Below are 19,673 nucleotides of genomic sequence, written 5' to 3'. Positions count from 1 at the left end.
GTTTCCAAGAAATTCTGGTCTGTTGCTATGTTTTGCTAGATATGTGCAATCTAGATCAGGGGAGCTTCAGGGAATGAGATAGGTTCCTGGAGTAACAAGTGTCCCATATTTAAAATATATATCCAATAGTAATTCTTGGGTAAGTGCTTTGTAACATTACAGATTATTTTATTTGTAAATACTAGGGCTGTGCAAAATTTTGATTAAAATTAAGAATTGAAACTTTCACCTGGTATTTTTGCAAAACTTACAGTTTCAGTTCACAGAGCAACCAAGCACTACTGGGAGGCGAAGCCAAATGTGTTGCCATGCCTCTCAGCCAATAAAGGCTAGGGGAAAGAGGAGGTGGAGCTCTGGCCATTGCTCTTTAAATTCCCAAGCGCCATACCGCAACCTCCATTTGCGATAGGCAGGGAAAGAGGAAGGAACTCAACGTCGGATTCAGTTTGCAGGGTAGTATTTGTTTATGTTTTAGTAATCATTTAATCCACCTTGCGCTGTGAGGAGAGGTGCGAATTTAATAAAACTACTACTAGTAGTAGTAGCAGGCAGGCACTGCATTGGAGAGAGAAAGAAGAAGACTAGCTTAGCTTTAGCCGACTCAAGTCCGTGCTGGAGAAAGAGGACAGAAGCTTTGCATGCTGTGGGTGAGGCACTGGCAAGGGCTTGGTTTACTGCTTGAAGGCTTGCATATTCTTTTAGGGGTGAGTGGGTGCCTTTTCCCTTATGTCTGTTTTATGTTTTTGCTGCATTTTAGACAATCTTTGAGGGCTACTGGGCTGCTGAGTGCTCACCTATTTGTGAGCACTGTGAGTCAACAACCACACAACAAGCTGTTTTAACCAAGCACCAGCCTTTTTGCCACATTTTCTAGGGCTACTTCCATCCTACTTTTGTAGAGAGAAAAAACCACACAGCTAGGCACCAGCCTTTTTTGCCACATCTTCTAAGGCTACTGTCATTCTAAATATGTGTGTTGATCCAGAAACCACACAAGAAGTTGTTTTGGCCAGGCACCAGTCTTTTTTGCCATTATCTTCTAGGACAGTGTTTCTCGGCCTTCCTAATGCTACGACCTCTCAATACAGTTTCTCATGTTGTGGTGATCCCCAACCATAAAATTGTTTTCAGTGCTACTTTTGTTGTACCTGAACAAGCACTAACCAACACTGAGTCTAGAGGGCAAAACTGGAGGCAGCGGCGGCAATGGCCGCCAGAATACTTCCACTTCCCCTGCTGCCATGGGGGAAAGATGTAGGCTACTCTCTTCCAAGCCAGGCCCAGGAGGGTCTTGTCATCACCTTCCGCCTTGGCTGTCACACCTCCAGTTGATTTGTTTTTTGTTCATTTAGGCATTGAATGTTTGCCACTCTGTTACTTTTGTTGTAAACCACCCTGAGTTCCTTTAGGGAGAAAGGGTGGTATAATAATAATAATAATAATAATAATAATAATAATAATAGGGCCATTCTGAAGTGGGTCCCTAGAGTTTCGTTTTGGTTCCTCCTTAATAAATTGCTGAAAATGCTGGAATTCATCTGACCCTGCTTCTTTTGATGCTCTATGGCTCTATGGCAGTGTTTCTCAACCTGTGGGTCCTCAGGTGTTTTGGCCTACAACTCCCAGAAGTCCCAGCCAATTTACCAGCTGTTAGGATTTCTGGGAGTTGAAGGCCAAAACATCTGGGGACCCACAAGTTGAGAACCACTGCTCTATGGCATCAGTTGGTTGTTTTTTCCTTTTCATGTTAACCTCCGGGTCAGCATGAGAATACTCCGGGTATGTCTCATGGGTCCTGAAGTGGATGGTCATTGAATCCCATGGAAAAAATGAATCACATAACATTACATTATTATAGTACTGTTGTGTGTTGTGCTGGCTGCCTCAGGTAGTAGTAGGAAATGCAGAAAAGTGGTTTATCACAGGTTTCATATAATAGCTTCAAACCTTGCCAGCACCTGAGAGTTGGAGTACTACTGTTTGGGGGTGGGAATCCTGGGGCCCCAAAATATTAAAATGAAGAACAATTTCAACCAACACAAACTTAACAGGTTTTTTTTTTGTTTTGTTTTTTTTTTTTTTTTTTTTTGCTGCAAAGGGCCTTTTGGTAGCAAGAAAGGTGGGGAGAGGAGCAGGAAAGAGGAAGGAAAGCTTAGAGGGGTGAGTAGGGAGGACAGAGGAGGAAACCGTGGAGCCCCTCAGTATGCTTAGTGGAGTCCCAAGGTCTCCACAAAGCACACTTTGAGAACCTCAGCATTAGTGTATCAGCTGCAGTGTAAAGATGAGCCACGCAAATGTAAGAAGACACCTCTAGGTCTCTGTGGAATAAGCAATAAATGATATTTTTAAATAGAAATTCAAGATCTTTGTGAGATATATTGTGTCCTCATACATATCTTCATTACAATTAATATGAGTCCGTATCTCTTAGAAGCAATTGGTTCAACTTCCAGTTTGCTAGTAAAACTGAATTGCTGTGTTGCAAAATGATGCATCTCTAAAAAGTGTGTCGCCAACATGAAATGTTTGGAAAACTTTGTTATATTGACTAAAATACTGCATTGCTCATACTGGATATTTGTTTTCTCTTCCCTTTCCTGTTTGTTTTTGTCAATTTTTATAAATGTAATTTTTATCACTGTAGAATTCATTTTGGTCCGAAAGCTGCCTGTAAACATGGGGACCATACTATAGCAATCTAATCCTTAATTTTAGAATTAGATTGCTGATTAGATCCACATGTTCAGACTGTTCACATAGATACTGTTCAGCCATGGACAATCTGTCAGCTGAAATATTGAGTGGTTTGGGTTACTTCAAGAAGCATAACACAGCAATATTCCTCTGTATTGGTTCTTTATAATAAAAAGGTAAAGGTTTCTCCTTGACATTAGGGTCTAGTCATGCCTGACTATGGGGGGGGGGGGGGGTGCTCATTTTTATTTGTAAGCTGAAGAGTCAGCATTGGCTGGCATGACTGTATGAAGTGCCGTTAACTTACCGTCTGAGCTGTACCTATTGATCTACTCGCATTTGCATGTTTTTGAACCGCTAGGTTGGCAGAAGCTGGAGCTAGCAGCAGGAGCACACCCCATTCCCCAAACCACTGACGTTTCGATCAGCAAGTTCAGCAGCTCAGAGGTTTAACCCGCTGCGCCACCAGGGATAACAATATTGGGTCCTTATTTCACCAGTTCCTTGCAACACACTCAAAGCCATATTCCTGCAAAAATTCCTACTCAACGAGAATTTATGACGCACCCACTAAAGTGATGTCCAGCACCTGGGTGATTACAAGAAAGGTCACTTTCTCTTGTAGCACTGCAAGTGCACAGGAGAAAGTGAGATGTCCATATTCCACTTAGGTTCTAATCAGCCAAATGCACCATAACAATGTGTTTGGCCTGGAAAATGTTGAAATGTAGAGTCCAGAGTGTACAAGAATATAATGCTGCTGCTGATGGACTACTAGGCCTTCACTGATACTATCATCTTTGCTGATCTACAGTAAGTCTACAAGGTTTCAAGGAATGAAGGGTAAATTACTATCTTTCTTTCTTTCTTTATTTATTTATTTATTTCTTGCATTTATTGACCGCCCCTCTCAGCCCGAGGGCGACTCGGGGCGGTGAACAATAACAGAGAAGACAGTGTACAGTGAATCACGACGATACAAACTAGACAGATACAACATAACATATACTTATACTAAAAATCCGCTTCGTCGAGTCCTGGGGTCATAGCCGAATTTCGTAGTCCTAGTTCATTCCAATGTCATTCAATACACTCAGTTGAAGGCCTGCTCGAAGAGCCATGTTTTCAGGCCCCTACGAAAGGCCATCAAGGAGGGCGCCTGTCTAACTTCAGCAGGGAGGGTGTTCCACAGCCGGGGGGCCACCACCGAGAAGGCCCGTTCCCTCGTCCCCGCCAGACGTGCCTGTGAGGCAGGCGGGACCGAGAGAAGGGCCTCCCCGGATGATCTCAAGGCCCTCGTGGGCTCGTAGGCCGAGATGCGGTCTGCCAGGTATTTTGGGCCGGAACCGTTTAGGGCTTTGTAGGATAACACCAGCACCTTAAATTGGGCCCGGTAGCAGATCGGCAGCCAGTGGAGCTGGGACAGCAGAGGCGTTGTATGCTCCCTGCGTCCAGCTCCCGTTAACAACATGGCTGCCGCGCGCTGGACTAGCTGAAGCTTCCGGGCCGTCTTCAAGGGCAGCCCCACGTAGAGAGCGTTGCAGTAGTCGAGGCGGGATGTGACCAAAGCATGTACCACCGTGGCCAAGTCAGACTTCCCAAGATACGGGCGCAGCTGGCGCACGAGCCTAAGCTGTGCAAATGCTCCCCTGGTCACCGCTGAAACCTGGGGTTCCAGGCTCAGCGATGAGTCCAGGGTCACACCCAAGCTGCGAACCTGCGCCTTCAAGGGGAGTGCGACCCCGTCCAGCACAGGCTGTAACCCTATACCCTGCTCGGCCTTACGACTGACCAGGAGTACCTCTGTCTTGTCTGGATTTAGTTTCAGTTTGTTCGCCCTCATCCAGACCATTACAGCAGCCAGGCACCGGTTCAGGACTTCGACGGCCTCCTTAGTAGCAGGTGGGAAGGAGTGACAGAGTTGGACGTCATCTGCGTACAGGTGACACCGCACCCCGAAACTCCGGATGATCTCACCCAGCGGCTTCATGTAGATGTTAAACAGCAAGGGGGACAAGATGGAACCCTGAGGAACGCCACAGGTCAACGGCTGCGGCGTTGAACAGGAGTCCCCCAGTAACACATTCTGAGTACGACCCTCCAGAAATGACCGGAGCCACTGCAGAGCAGTGCCCCCGAGACCCATCTCTGCAAGGCGCCCCAGAAGAATACCGTGGTCGACGGTATCGAAGGCCGCTGAGAGGTCCAGGAGCACCAACAGGGACACACTCTTTCTTGTCTGAAACATTGTTTCATCTTTTGGTTTGTTGCCTTAACCTTTTTTGTTAGCTGCATTCTTTAAAATGCTTATCCCTGTTTCTTTTTGATACTACTGGAATTGCATTCTATCCGTTAACAAGTGACTTGCATCCACTGAGAAGAGCTGTCTGAAATTACAGTGTCACAGCATTCATCATCATTACATCAGCAGTAGGGAAAGTTTACGCTGATTGCTATCAGCATCTAGAGTGCACTGATCAGTGTGCATGCAAACAGAGGATGTTTAATTTTTTTTTTCAGAAATAACTCTAGGTATTTATGGTGTTCATATGCTCTGCTTTGATCTGCACTACTGGCGGCAATCTTTGGGGATCTGATTCAATAGAGCAAAACCATGTGAAAATGTAAAAACACAAGGGGTAGCATGTAGAACAATCAGAAAATTAGTTTCTTTCAAGCATAAATATCCTTTTATCAGTTTTATCCAAAGTTGTTACTCCATTTCTGGGGAATATGCAATGATAAAGAAAGCTCATTCTTTGTCAGAGCCCTTCAAAATATTCGCAAGATAATATAATAGTAGAAATACTTTATGTAGATTCTACAGTCAGAAAAGTTTAACAATGATGTATGTTAATCTGTTGTGGCACAATTTTCTGAAAAACAGGCTTGCCCAGAAAACATGATACATGCTTAAAGACTTTCAATTACTTTATATTCTCAGCTGCCCTGTCAGTCCCTCACCCCCTTCACCTTCTCCTCCAGCAAGGTAAGTATGTTGTGTGTATATGCTGTACTTTACAAAAGCACACAACACACTTAAAGATGTGCTAAGTATATTGGAAGAAAATATCTTGTGTGTAATCTAAATAGAACTTCATTTACCTGATGAAAGAAGTAAGTGTATTAAAAATACAGTGGGCTCTTGGTATAAACCTGGGTTTGGTTCCAACACCTCTGCCCCAAATCAAAACCAAAATCCGTGGATTCTCACAAGCCCCATTATATGCAACAGTGTATTAAAATGCTTTCCCTTATAGAAAATAGCAAAATCTGGGTTTGTTTTTGGATTTTTTAAAAAAAATATTTTCAAGCCTTAGAACTATGAGTCTGTAGGTTCAGATTTAGTGGCTATGGAGGTTCAATTGTATGAAACAAAAACCCTACTTACTCCAACTAACAATATCTTTCTTAGATATCAGGGAGATGTCTTTTCAAGGTTCCAAAACCTTTAACCCAAGTTTGGTTAGCCCTCCAAATGTTGGAGTCTACTTTCCACAATTGCCAACTGGCACAGTCAATGGCTGAGGATGATGCAAATTGTAATCCAAGAACAGCATCACAAATAGTTTATTCTCAATCAAAAACTGAGGTCAAAAACTGAATCTTCCCAAGAGAGATAGTATAACAATTGTCAATGTATGAATAGAGTGAACCTACCTCAAACCCTATCACACAATTTTAATTGACTAACTTTGAGTCATTTACCGCCTGTCAACCTGGTTTATCTCAAAGTTCAAAATTAGATCATGACAGACATGCAGGACTACTTCATATAGAGGTTTTTAAGAATGCTGCTAAAATATGAGGAATTAATGAAGCAACTCTAACATGTAAACAGAAGAGATAGAGAGCACGGTTTCCCGTTTACTGTGGAGTATTAAGTACCTGGTGCTGTTGGCTATTTCAGATGAAGGAACTAGCAAAATGAGAACTGAGTATTCCTTGCCTAGGAAAATCTATAAGGATGCTATAAATCAAAAGATAACTACAAAGCATACACACGCAAACATACATTAAATAAGCCTGACTTTGCCACCATGAGCAGTTCTACACTAACCAACAAAGCAAGTTCAATCCAGTGTCATGTATTCTCTGAGCCAACTCAGGGATGGCAGGAAGTCCCTACTGCCATTATGCTCCTCCTATGTCATGCCTCACCTCCCTGGTCCTTGGCTCAGCCTCCATAGTGAGATTGCAGTCTGGCTGAAGGCAGCCAGCTCACCCAAGAGCAGGTTGGTGGATGTGTCACAGCTGGCAACTACCATGACTGTTACCCTGTATCTCCAGGCCTGGGGAGCATGGGATGGGTGTGAAGACAGCTGGATCCGGTTCCATTTAGAAGCTGGTCCAGCTGCTTTGACATGCTCTAACAGCTCATGAGACAACTGAAATTCTGGTTCAAGATTTTGGGCATCAAATTGTGCTACTTTGTAAACCGCCATGAGTCGCCCTCGGGCTGAGAATGGCGGTATAGAAGCATAGTAAATAAATAAATAAATAAATAAAAGTCCATACAAATCCTCATTGTGTCTTCCAGTGAAATATATATATATATATTAACCACTGTTAGCCAACCAGAAATAGTAGCACTATAAGAGCCGCCGCAAACTAGCGTCTTGGGAGAGCAAACTGTGCCAGCCTCTGTCTCCGCGCCTGCGTGGTTTTCCCTTTGCTAGGGCAGCGATGCGAGCGTACTCTCGCTGTTGAATTCTCTCAACATAGAGAGTACACTCGCATCGCTGCCCTAGCAAAGGGAAAACCACGCGGGCGCGGAGAAATAAGCAGAGACAGAGGCGGAGTCCGACTGTGCTGGCACAGTTTGCTCTCCCAAGACGCTAGTTTGCGGCGGCTCTAAAACATATAAAATGCATACACTCAAGACAACACTCTATCATTTCATATATTCCACTTCTCCAGAAGATGTGATGTAATTAAGACATTTCTCAGTTAATTTTATTATATGAAAGTTTTGGAAAACATCAACTGGAATCACTATGAGATTCCATAAAGTTTCTTTGGACCAGATTCAAGTATGAGTTACACTATGTGCCATTCCACAATTTTTAATTAAGTAACAGCCCACTGGTATCAAAATAATATGGAATTATATAATGCCGGAAAACATACAATAAAATAAAGCAATGATTATGGGCTTGAAGCATCTTCTCTAGGAGAGAAGACTGAAAATAAGACAACACACAATTAAAATCCAAGTTTCACTACTTCAAGAACTTGATATGTTACTAGGTTAGCTGGTCTTTAAAGGGGATAGATTTGTAAAAGGTAAACCTAGCTTTAGGTATTAACTGGAAAGAACAACAAAATAAAACCCCCTCATATATAAACAGAGACTAGTTTATAACATATCATTAAACTGCTAATATTTAAATGAACCCATCATTGGGTTGTTGTAGGTTTTTTCGGGCTATATGGCCATAGTCTAGAGGCAATGCCTCTAGACCATGGCCATATAGCCTGAAAAAACCTGCAACAACCCAGTGATTCTGGCCATGAAAGTCTTCGACAATACATTAAACCCATCATGCCAAAATACAACCTGAAGAACATGTACATAGGACTAAAAGATAATGTAAAAAAAATAGATTTGCACAATTATGCCTAATTGATCATGAGCCAGAAGAACATTGGATTGAAGCCATGGACACTGTTGAAGAAGAATACAAAAAGGCAGCATCTTCAGACAAATGAAAGAGAAGCCTCAATTGATAACAGGTGAAACTCTTCAAGAAGTTATGGAATGATAAACAAAAGTAAAAGATGATACAAAAACAGGGTCAGAATCTAAATTGTTCAATTGTTCAACAACTTGTGTGCAAGAACAACAAAAATTACTATAATCATCAATGTAGAAAAATACAAGGTGACAACAAAAAAGAAAGAATAAGAGATCTCTTCCACAAGATCCCGAAATCAAAGGGAAATTTATATTGTTGTTGTTGTTGTTATTGTTATTATTATTATTATTATTATTATTTCTGTTTATTTATACCCTGCTTCTTCTCTCCACAAGGAGACTCAAAGTAGTTACAGTAAAAACATTTCAATACAATTTAAAAATCTATAAATATACAAACATTAAAACAGAATTAAACATAATGGTATTAAAAGAGTGAATATGCTCTATGACCAGCAGGGAAATACATTACGTGACCAAATATGAATAAAAGCTGGTGGAAACAATACACCAATGAGCTATGTAAAAGAGATGAAAGAATAAGGGATCAATTCAAGGAAAAACTATTTGAATGTTTTTTGGGAGAAAGAAATAACCAGGAACCAATGCCATATCAAGCTATAAAGACAGAATCTACTATCAGTCTAAATAAAATCTGCCAGCAAATATGGAAAACAAAAGAATGACCCACAGAAATTCTCCATATATATTCCTGATACCCCAGAAAGGGGACACCAGAATTGCAGGACTATTGTATTAATTTTCCATAGAAGCAAGGTGATACTCTAAATTTTACAGCAAAGCCTTTTACCATATCTGGAGCAAAAAATATCAGATGTTCAGGGGAGCATCTACATTGTATGAATCTTAATATTAAGAAACATTAGCAAGGTAAGTATTGTAAATAATCAAGATTAATTGTTAGCTCACTGAGAATTGAGGGATGGCCCAATGAAGTTTTAGTGGGTTTTATATGTTATATTTCCTCCATGGTCAGTACAGTCCTGAATGTTTCCTGAAATTGAAGGTATCAAATTATGTCACAGACAAGGAAATCTTTAAGGAGTGGGGGGGGGGGGGGGGTAATGGACTGGGACTTAACTGAGGTTTCTGCCTCTGATAAAGGTAAAACTCATTTATTTAGATTACAATTGACAAGTTTTACCTATGTGCACACCTGCCTTCAAATTACATGTTGATTTCAGGTGATTTCAAATATTTCACGGGGTTTTCTTAAGCAAGGAATACTCAAGAGGTTGTTTTGCCAGTTCCTTCCTCTGAAATATAGTTCATATATCACCTAGAGGATTTCTTGAGAAATTCTGTGTTCTCTGCCTAACAGTTACTTCATACTAAACAGGGGCAGCCTGCATCTCAAGGGAAGTTACTTTTTTGTTGCTAAAGGAGTTTAAAATTAACACCTGCCTTTTGCCTTTAAGCCCCACTTGGCAAAGAATTGGAGATACCTCTGCATTCACTGAGATCCCTCCAGACCATCCTGACAACAGAAGTAACATCCGAAATAAAATGTAGATTTGTGACCCTAACATCACTTTTCTTCTCCAGTATGATTTTTAAAATATTTGCCTGATGAAGAAGCCAGTGAAGCTTCAAAAGCTTTTATTCTGTGTATTTTGGTTGGCCCACTAAAAGTAAAACTTGTGTGGTTTGGGGATTTTGTTGTATTTTGCTACATAGTCAACAGGGCCATATCTTTGTCTGATGGCCTAAAAGTGAAGAAGTGGAGAGTCCTTGCAGTTCTTCCCCACTGAGTCACCTAGAAGTGGAACTTTATTTATTTATTTAAAACTTTTATATCTTGATCTTCTCACTACAGAGAAGGGACTCAGACCAGCTTACAGCAAAGATTCAATGCTACTAATACAAACTAAAACATCAAACAACAATACAAGATTAAAATACATATAGGAAAAAATACATATAAGCCAAATCACCAAGATAAAATCATGTTCAACTCAGTCCGCATATGTGGTCACTCACTTTGGTCTTTAACTGGTTTCAGCTATTATTCTGGGAATGCTTCGTTCCATAGCCAGGATTTCACTAGCCTCCTGAAGGACAAGAGGGAGGGGGCAGATCTAATCTCAGGAGAGAGTTCCATAGCTGAGGGGCCACCACAGAGAAGGCCCTGTCTCTCGTCCCCACCAGATGCAATTGTGAAGGTGGCGGAACTGAGAGCAGGGCCTCTCTGGAAGATCTTAGAGTCCTTGATGGTTCATAGGGGAGAATACATTCAGACAGGTAAACTGACCACAAGAACACTGAAAACTAGCTGTTGTTTAAGCTACTTACAGATCAAAATCAGGTCAAAACAGCATCTGCTCTTGGATAAGTCTCTTCTACCTGGTTTTAGATCTAACCAACACTTCGCTGTCAATACTATATATATCAGGTTTTTTCAACCTCTACATCATATTAGCCAGATATTTAATTGGAATTGTGTTTTATTACTATATATATTTGTGTATAAGTCAACCTCATGTATAAATTCAGAATGTTTAGGAGCCAATATTATGGTTTTGCTGTGACTCATGTATACATCGAGGGTAAAACTCAGAAACATGTAACAAACATTTTTTTTCTTCAACAAATGTGAAGAGAGAATATATTTAAGAAGCTCTAAAGTGAAGAAAAGGGTTTGTTTATTTCAGCTGTCCCACTCCATTACTCCTCCTTTGCACAAAATGGAGAAAGGAAGCCTTCTTTCCTTATCTTCTCCTTCTTTTTCAGCCCAAGCGGCACTCAGAAGCAATGTGAGAGAGCCCAAAGAATGTGATGTATCCTCCATTTTGGGTGCTTGAAATGGGTTTGAGTGAGCAACAGAGACCATTTTTAACAAGAGATACTGTATAGACCTCACAAGGCTTGGCAGTCATTCAGAGAGGCTTACACAAAAGTCCCTATTAAAAGGGGGGTACTGCCACTTTGTTCCACCTCAAGCAACCAAAATGGCAGGCATGCCACATTTTTAGGTTCCCCTATTTTGCTGCTGAGCACTGCTCAGGTCAAAAAAGAAAGGGAGGAAAGAGCAAAGGCTGCTTTTCTTTCTTCAGTTTGAGTAAGGAAGGGATAATATGGTGGGAGCACTACTTCCATTCCCCAACATGACAAGAGGCATTTCTTGCCTCTAACTTTTATCTGTGTTTTTGTGTGAAGTCCCCAATTCCAACACCAACCCATGTATAAGGCAAAGTTTTTGGGGTCAATATTTTGCCTTATTTTAAACTAATACACAAGTATATATGGATATTTCCAAGTATGGAAAACTGTATTTAAATAAAATAGTATTGCAAATTCTGATTGTAGAGGCAGGCTTGAAATCCAATTCTTAATTATTAATTACTCTTAAGTACCTCATTAATATCTAGTAAACTCAGTGGCTATTAGTGAAAAAGTGACATGTTAAAGGTGTCCTATTTTATTATTTTGCATACTTATTACAAGATATGTCAATGCCAGTTATATATCCTTGAGAGGGCAATACTGCTATAAAAGCTGCTTATAATTATTTTAGCTAAATTACATTCAAATTCCAGCACTGGGCAAATCACAGTGTCTGCTCACCCAGTCATTTAAAAAATATGGTATCTTAGCATTTGATTTTTTATGCTTAAAAATGAGGAATTGGCATCCACGTTTTTCATTTATTTGCAGCCTAGATCAGTTTTCATATTAAATAGAATAATAACTAATGACACATGCTCATATGAGACAAGATGAAAGATCAGGATTTATGTCAGGTCCAACTATCTAAGGTAGCTAGCATTAAGCAAAATCAATCACTGGAAATTTACCATCCAGGTCCTGTGTACATGACACTGAAATATCTAGGGTCTTACTAGCATGGAAAGTGTTTATGTTTACAATATATGGGTATAATATGTAAGGTCTGAAGAAATATCCTATAAAATTTCTGCTGAGTGTTGCAAAGCAATATAGCTTCATGAATGTCATGCCTAACACCTTATAAACCTCCTTTGGATTCCACTGGAATTTCTTCTTCTAACCTCATATCTGCTTCAAGTAGAGTACAGAACAATTCCCATGATTCCATAAATGTTCTGTCTAAACAAAGTAGGGATGGGTAGATTTTTTTTACTTTTTAATTAGTTTGTTAGATATGACAAAATGGTGTATTTGACAAATACAGAAAGGTGTTTTCTGCCATCTAAATGTAACTTGCAGAATCTCAAAAAGCTCATCAAGTCGCCAGTAGGCTGAGAATTGCAGTATATAAGCGTAGTAAATAAATAATAAATAAGTAGGTTTCACAGCATTAGTAAATTACAGGGAAGTAGAAAGGGAAGAATGCATGTTCTATAAGATTTGTTTAGGGAAAATGTATTGATCCTAAATGGTGAGCAAAAGCATGCTTGTGGATTTTAAATTCTTCTCCAGACCTGCTATTCACATTCCTACCCCCTTGTACAACATAAATCCATGCCAAGCATGTGTCAAGGGAAATGCAGAAACCCCTTTAAGATTTGCAACATGCACCTCTGCTCTAAGACAGCCCTTTCATAATCTTAATCACAGCTATTCAAAATTATAAAATCACACCTCAGAAAGAGACAATCGCAATCTCTTGTACCACTCATATCGATATAATCTCAGTTGAAACTTTAATACTACTGTAAATGTTTGTGATAAAAGTAAGCTGTTTCACACTTGCTGTTTCCCTCATCACAATACAATAAAATAATCTATATAACCAACAGTTGCTTTTGGTTTGTATCCTGATGTCATTTTAACAAACAGAAAATCCAATCAGGTATATGCTGCCAGAGATAGCTTTTCCTTTTTAGTACTAACTATTGGATTGTGGTGGCGCAAATAATTTCTTATGGCCTTTTTCCATTCTTGTTAAGATATTGCTCTATGGCATCAATCCAATTACACTGAAATTCAAATCCATCAGTGTCACACAACAGGGTTCAACAAAAATATTTTTCACACACAATAGTCTCCAGAACACAGTTGCAAGATCACTACTATTTTCATGGGCCCTTCTCTGTTTGATTTAGCATATGTAAATCACAAGCTCCTACACTCAACCTTTTATCAATCAAACTGTTTACACAAAGGTATCTTGGAAAGCTACATCCAAGTCATGGGGCTCAGTTTTGGAATTCCGTCTTGCCTGCTCAGTGTACTTTGGTTAAAGATGGAACAAGGTTTCACGTTCTAAGCAAAGCCAGATGTTTTTCACCTTTCCAGTAAAAAGCATGACAAATGTTATACACGAAAGAGAAATTCCATTTGTAAGGATATATACATATCAACTCTTTCCCTGTTAGCATTAAAACTTCATTTCAGACTTTATTTCCATAAAACAAGAATCAGAAAATGTAAAAGATTGGGGACAGGTTTTTTTGTTTTATTTTGCTCAACACTGTAGTTGAGGGACAGAACTGACTTAATTGTTTTGCTACAATAGAAATTAGAGTCTGAGAGATTCCCCAAGAATCACAACAAACTCTGTCTTTTTATTCTAAGTATAAACCAATTTTAGGGAACATTAGAAATTGAAAACCTTTCAGATTTGCAACACTAACCCACATAATCAAGTTAGTGCACAAAGGGTTGCAGTTTAAATCTTCTCCTTTGAATTATGTCACACTGATTTCAATAGGATTTCTTTTTAAGCAAACACACAGATAGGCTGAGGTTTAAGAAACACCTATCAGGAAGTCCCTTTTAACTGAGCATGAGGTAATTTTGAGTAAATATATATAAAATCTAACAGCAAATACTCAGAAACAATTACTATTTTAACACTAGTTATTGCACTGGAATAAAGTATGTAATAAAGGAATTTTTTTAAAGAGTACTGTCCATTTCATTTTAGTAATATTGTAGAATTTAAGTTTGGGACAATGCTTATGTATTGTTCACAGCAAAACAAACACACAGGATGAAGCCAACTGTCTTAAGAATAAGGCTTTAACCCTTCTTGTCTCTCGACACACTCCAAATCTCTGTAGAAGGCAGACTCCAAAAGAAAGCAGGAGCTTAGAGATTGAGCTAGAAGGCAGGGAGGAGACTTACCTCAAAACCTAGCCAAGTGGAAACCTGAGCAGTAATTCCGCAAGTCGGCAGAGAACACACTGTTAAGAGCAACAGCAGTGTGAAGAAGTGTTGTACAGCATTGCCTGAGGGCATCACTAATACACTGATGACTAATGACTGGGCCAGGAAGACAATGAATTTGGGGGCTGAAAACTAAGCGAAACCATGCAGTACCTTGACAAATGAGCTTCCACAATTTCATTCACTGAATAACCTTTAAGCACAAAATTAGCTCAAGTTCCCTAGGGAAGAACTTGACACATGTTGTGGAACAATGTTATAGGTATTTTCTTTCTTTTCTTTTTTAACAAACCACTCTTATATTAAATACATAGACATGACTGCAGTGAACAAAACTTGGGAGTTAGTTGAAGAACAGTTAAGAGGAATCAAAATTCAGAACTGAAAGAGCAGACCAAATGTATTGTTCCTGATTTGATGGCTGGAAAAATACTGTCACTTTCAAATGGTGTGGATGGCTATAATTTACATTTTTCCTTACCTACTTTTTTTTGGGGGGGGGGGGGACAACAAAAAAGTCAAAAAGACACACATTTTTCAAGACCCATCACAAATCAGGAAGAAAGGGGGTAATGAGGTTTTGTTTTATTGTTGAATTTCTAACACAAGTTTCAGTTTTCAGGGACACCAATCGTTATTATCAAATAAATCAAGTTTCATGTAAAACTTTACCATGCTGTGTTCCTTCCCCAATCAATGCCTGAGGACTACATCTCTTTTTTAAAAGGGAGAAGGAATTGGTAGCTGTGATTGAACATAAATAGCTCTCCAATTTAAAAATAACAATTTGGACTATTTTTACAGACAGAATAAAATATCTGAAGTGTCTCTAAATTAACAAGAGCCATTTAGCCCAGACAGAATTGCCTTTAGCAGCTCCTAAAAACTTCAGAAAAGGGGAGATCTTAAAACAGGAAGCTTAGTAAGCTCATAAAACTGTTGTTGGAGCCAGGAACACATAGCATATTTAATCTGCAAACTGTGAGAGAGTCTACAATGATTTCAGCAAGATCTGAGGCATGCCCTCAAGGTTTGCTGGGATCTGGGATTAGGGAGTTGATAAGAACCTCAACTGCCTATGGACATGTTTTTCTTCTGCAGTTAAACACAAATGCAGAGAGACGTTTGACTGCTGCTTGGCGTTACTGCTCAAGTTATATAAAAGCTTTGCAGCTCCTTTTGCTGTCAATATATCAAAGTTGAAAAAAATCATCAAAGTGTGAAATTTCATTTAAAGTCTTTGCCAGTCTACAGCTCTATTTCACAGACCTATCAAATGAAAGTAAAGATGAGGAAAATACACAGAACTTGAAAAAAACTTTTTCACTCTGCCCCCTTTTTTGTTCATTCAGTCTATTTGCTTTATTTTATTTAGCTAGAACAAAACAATTCCAGGTTAGAAAAACAACAGACCAGGGTGAGTAAAAGAAAACGGTTCAAAGTATGTTTTAGAAACACTTTGATGAAATGCCTGCTTGAATAATTATTAAAGTGAGCCTTTTGTAAAAGAACAACAACAAAAACTTCCTCTGTGATTTTAGCATCTTAATTTAAACTGCAAACTAATTGGACGAAATATGTCTTGTAACAGACCAAATGAACTGCATAGCATAGAAAACTTTCTTCCAAGTATCTTTTCAGCTCAGGGGATTTACCACAACTGCATACAGAAGAAAACTCTGACTTTTGAGATAATCTACTATAGTCTAAAAGCATTAACATTCCATTACTAAGGTCTTCCTGAGGATTTCATGACTCATTGATTCACTCTTCCTTCAAGCCTCTTCTTCTTAGTACGTTACTGTCTCCTCACGCTGGACTGCATGCAACAAAGGCCATTAAACCATTTCCTTTCATAATTCTCGGGCCTCTCTTTTGCCAGAATGGATCCTCATTTTAATAAGCATCAGATGCTTTAATGAGAATATATTGTAAAAGTTTCATAAAATGCTTTCTTATAACAAATAAACACCATCATGGGGTGTAGATGAAGACTAAACTGTGCATTAGAACAAAACAAAAGAGCAAAGAAAATAATTGTATATGATATCAGCATGTACTTCATTAGCAAAATTAAGGAAATAATCATTACTTCATTTAAATCAATGAGAACTTAGCCAGCAGCTTCAGGGGGGAAACCTGGACTTTCTTCAAATAAATTTTAAAATTGTTCAGTATGCACAGCAGGTACTTTGATTGTCTTGTTTCCACAGAAGTTGAGTTTTTCTAATCATTTTTACTAATAAAATGTCACCTGTTTACACATAATTTCTAAAATTAAAATTCCTTAGGAAATCAATACAAACTATCTGAATCATATTACAAACCATTCTCATCTCAAATTACTTCCAACTTTTCTAATAGACTTCTACTTGATGTTGACGAGCATGCAAATTTTGCATACTTCTTGTCAAGATATTACATCTATCATCTTTGGTTTGGAATTTCTATGGAAATAAGTGTTTTAACAAAGAAAGTCACAGTGATGAGCATGTGCAGTCATACGATTTAAGTTATACACACATGCACACCTTGCAATACATTCCTTTCTCTCTAGCTTTACCATTTTTCTTTTAAGAATCCCCCTTATGAACACATCATCTTTCTATTATTCAGTAGACTCCCATCACCTTGATTTCAGTTATAATAATTTCAAAATAAACCCTATCCCACTGATTCTGCTGGAACCTATTCCTTAGTGTGTCTTAGAAACAGAATCTAACCATCAAATTGGCTGCAATCTGCTAAATGCACTTGCTCCCAACTTTAGCAAGTGTCACTGACGTCAGTGGGACTTGTTTCTGAACAAATGTGGAAAATGAAAGCTATAGTTGTTTTCTGTAGGTTTTTAAATTAAAGTAGCAGCTTCTTGCAGTAAATTCAATATTAATTTATGTTGGTTTAAAACTAAGCACTAGCAGCAAATTAAACAACTGACAGTCATGTATCACTATGCTGCAAGCAGTATTTCACGACTTCTTGAAAAATTGTATAAGCAACACAGTTCAAACTGTTCTTAGTAAAGTTTTATAAACAATTTCAATTTATCCAAACTAAAGTGCTATAAGATTATTTCTCAACTCTTCCCTTTTAGACATTTTAATAATTTTCTCTCTAAATAATATTTGAGATGTGTAATTAATAAAGTGTCATATTCCAATTAATATTTAATAAAGGGCCTAAAGGAAACAATTATAGGTATCAATCACCAAGTCATCTTTCCAAATTAAGACTATATAGCTGAATAAATACTCAAAACAGTTACAGCTACTTCTGGCAAAATTCAGCCTGTAATGTAAATGAGTGGGGGAACAATAATTTCTCTGCTTCCCACTTAATTGTAAGCATGGCCATTCCTTAGTGCTCAATAAATCCAAGTAGGCTCCTGAACTGGTGCTCCAGCATAATGTGGGCACTGAAAAAGAGGCATAAAGTGCTTTTCTGTTTAAAACAGGTGGCAATTTAATGAACAATTTATTTCAAAAGGTTTGAAAATGGGTTCTGTGTATGTGAAAATAAAGTTACAAGTTTAAAAATCAAAATGGATAAGGCCTGGAAAAAATGCAAAATGTAGTGCCTACAAGGAGGAGGCAAATTATGGTGATGTCCCCAACTAGTCAAGAGTGACCTATTTAAAGAGAAGTCTACATGTTAACTTGCAAAAAACAAAAACGAAAAAAAACTGGCAGTCTTCTCTGGATTTTTTAAAAAGTTCTGTTAGGCTGGGATGTGAACAGCCCATCATTTCAAACTGAAGTGGCAGCTGGAAAATGTGGAACAGCTGGCAAAGAGCAGCGAGAAAATGTTTTACATAAATATCTCTACGCATAAACTGGCAGAAGGCCACAAACACCAGACCCAAAGGATGGGATCAACGTGATACACCAGAGGATTCTATTAATTGGGGGTCGGTGGTTAAGTTTTTGCGCACACACACCCACACACACACGCATGGTGCTTGCAACAGACAATACCCAACTATAGGCATCTTGTTAGGGAAGCTTCCATTGTGATCCACACAAAGTTGCAAAGTTACCCGAAGATAACAAAATAGATACTTCCCCAGAGCATTGAAAGTGTTTTTTAATTGTTATTTTTTTGCCCAAAAATCTAACCCAAATTTGGTCTGCAACTATTTACTTTGTTTCATTTCCCAAGCTCCCTCCAACCTGTTTTAATACATGACTTGCAGCTAGCAGTTTTTCGAACTCAGGAGAGTTTGGGAAACTGCTGGATAGAAGTTGTGCATAGTTGTTACTGCCATGCAATCTTTGCCATCCAAGGAATAAAGTTTGAAAGAAGAAAAAGACACCCCCCACCCCCCCCCCCCCCCGCCAAAAAAAAAAGCAAGGAGAGCAAAAGTTTGGAGAAGAGAGGATAAAGAGGAGGGGAGGAGAAGTGTGGGCCCTTCCACACAGACATATAACCCAGAAAATCAAGGCAGGAAATCCTAAAATATCTGCTTTGAATTGGGTTATCTGAGTCCACATTGCCATATACCCAAGTTCAAAGCAGATAATGTGGGATTTTATTCAGATGTGTGGAAGGGGCCTGAAATCCAGAGAACTTCTGCACAGAATGAAGCAAAAGTTTGCACCGACAACAGAAAGCCAAGCATCGCTTTTGAAATCAAGTAGCAATCACTACAAAAATCGATGCCAAAATCAAGTAACCAGAATAATCCCTTTTTCTGTTTTGCAAGAGAAATCATCATTAAAGTTTCAAGGCCAAACTTTCAATGTTTGGACCTGAAGTGTTGCCCTCCGTCTCCCTTTCACACTCCCTTTCACACTCGCTCCCCCTTTTTCCCCCAAGACCTTTTCAAGCAAATGAATCACCTTGGAGGAAGGGATACTTTGATGGCGCTTTTTTCCTGCAAGGCAGTGGAGTTGGACTAGATGTGGTCTCTTCCAACTCTATGACTCTCCTTCTATGAAAGGGGAGACTGAAGAGGCATCCTTCCTTCCTTACCACTACAAATAACAGCAGGCGGTTGTGTCCGGGACCACATCCGATGGCTCGCCTTCCACCCTTCCAGATGTGGCAGGCATCCAGCCACCGCAGAACTACTGCTGAAGAGAAAGTAAGGGCGATTTCCCCCTCTCCAAATCCCCCCTCCCTGCCTGAAAGTCTGGGAGGGAAGGGAAAACTGAGGAGGGGGCTCAAATCT

General features: G+C 39.2%; 1 protein-coding gene across 4 annotated transcripts in view; it reads right to left on the bottom strand.

Annotated features, from left to right (window-relative positions):
- Nucleotides 1–19,673, bottom strand: part of GLI3 (GLI family zinc finger 3) — a 264,261-nt gene that overhangs the window by 242,480 nt on the left and 2,108 nt on the right. The window contains exon 1 of one of the 4 annotated variants that reach the window (XM_067470173.1): nt 19,342–19,420. The exons of the other annotated variants lie outside the window; for them this stretch is intronic. The gene's annotated coding sequence lies outside the window, so the exon portion shown is untranslated. Of the gene's footprint in view, nt 1–19,341; nt 19,421–19,673 lie in introns of those variants that run through there. 4 annotated transcript variants of the gene reach the window in all.

Source organism: Anolis sagrei, chromosome 6 (assembly GCF_037176765.1).
Source record: "Anolis sagrei isolate rAnoSag1 chromosome 6, rAnoSag1.mat, whole genome shotgun sequence".
In the NCBI taxonomy this organism is placed as follows: domain Eukaryota; kingdom Metazoa; phylum Chordata; class Lepidosauria; order Squamata; family Dactyloidae; genus Anolis; species Anolis sagrei.
The sequence above is the reverse complement of the archived record's forward strand: the minus strand, read 5'-3'. Positions and strand labels throughout refer to the sequence as shown.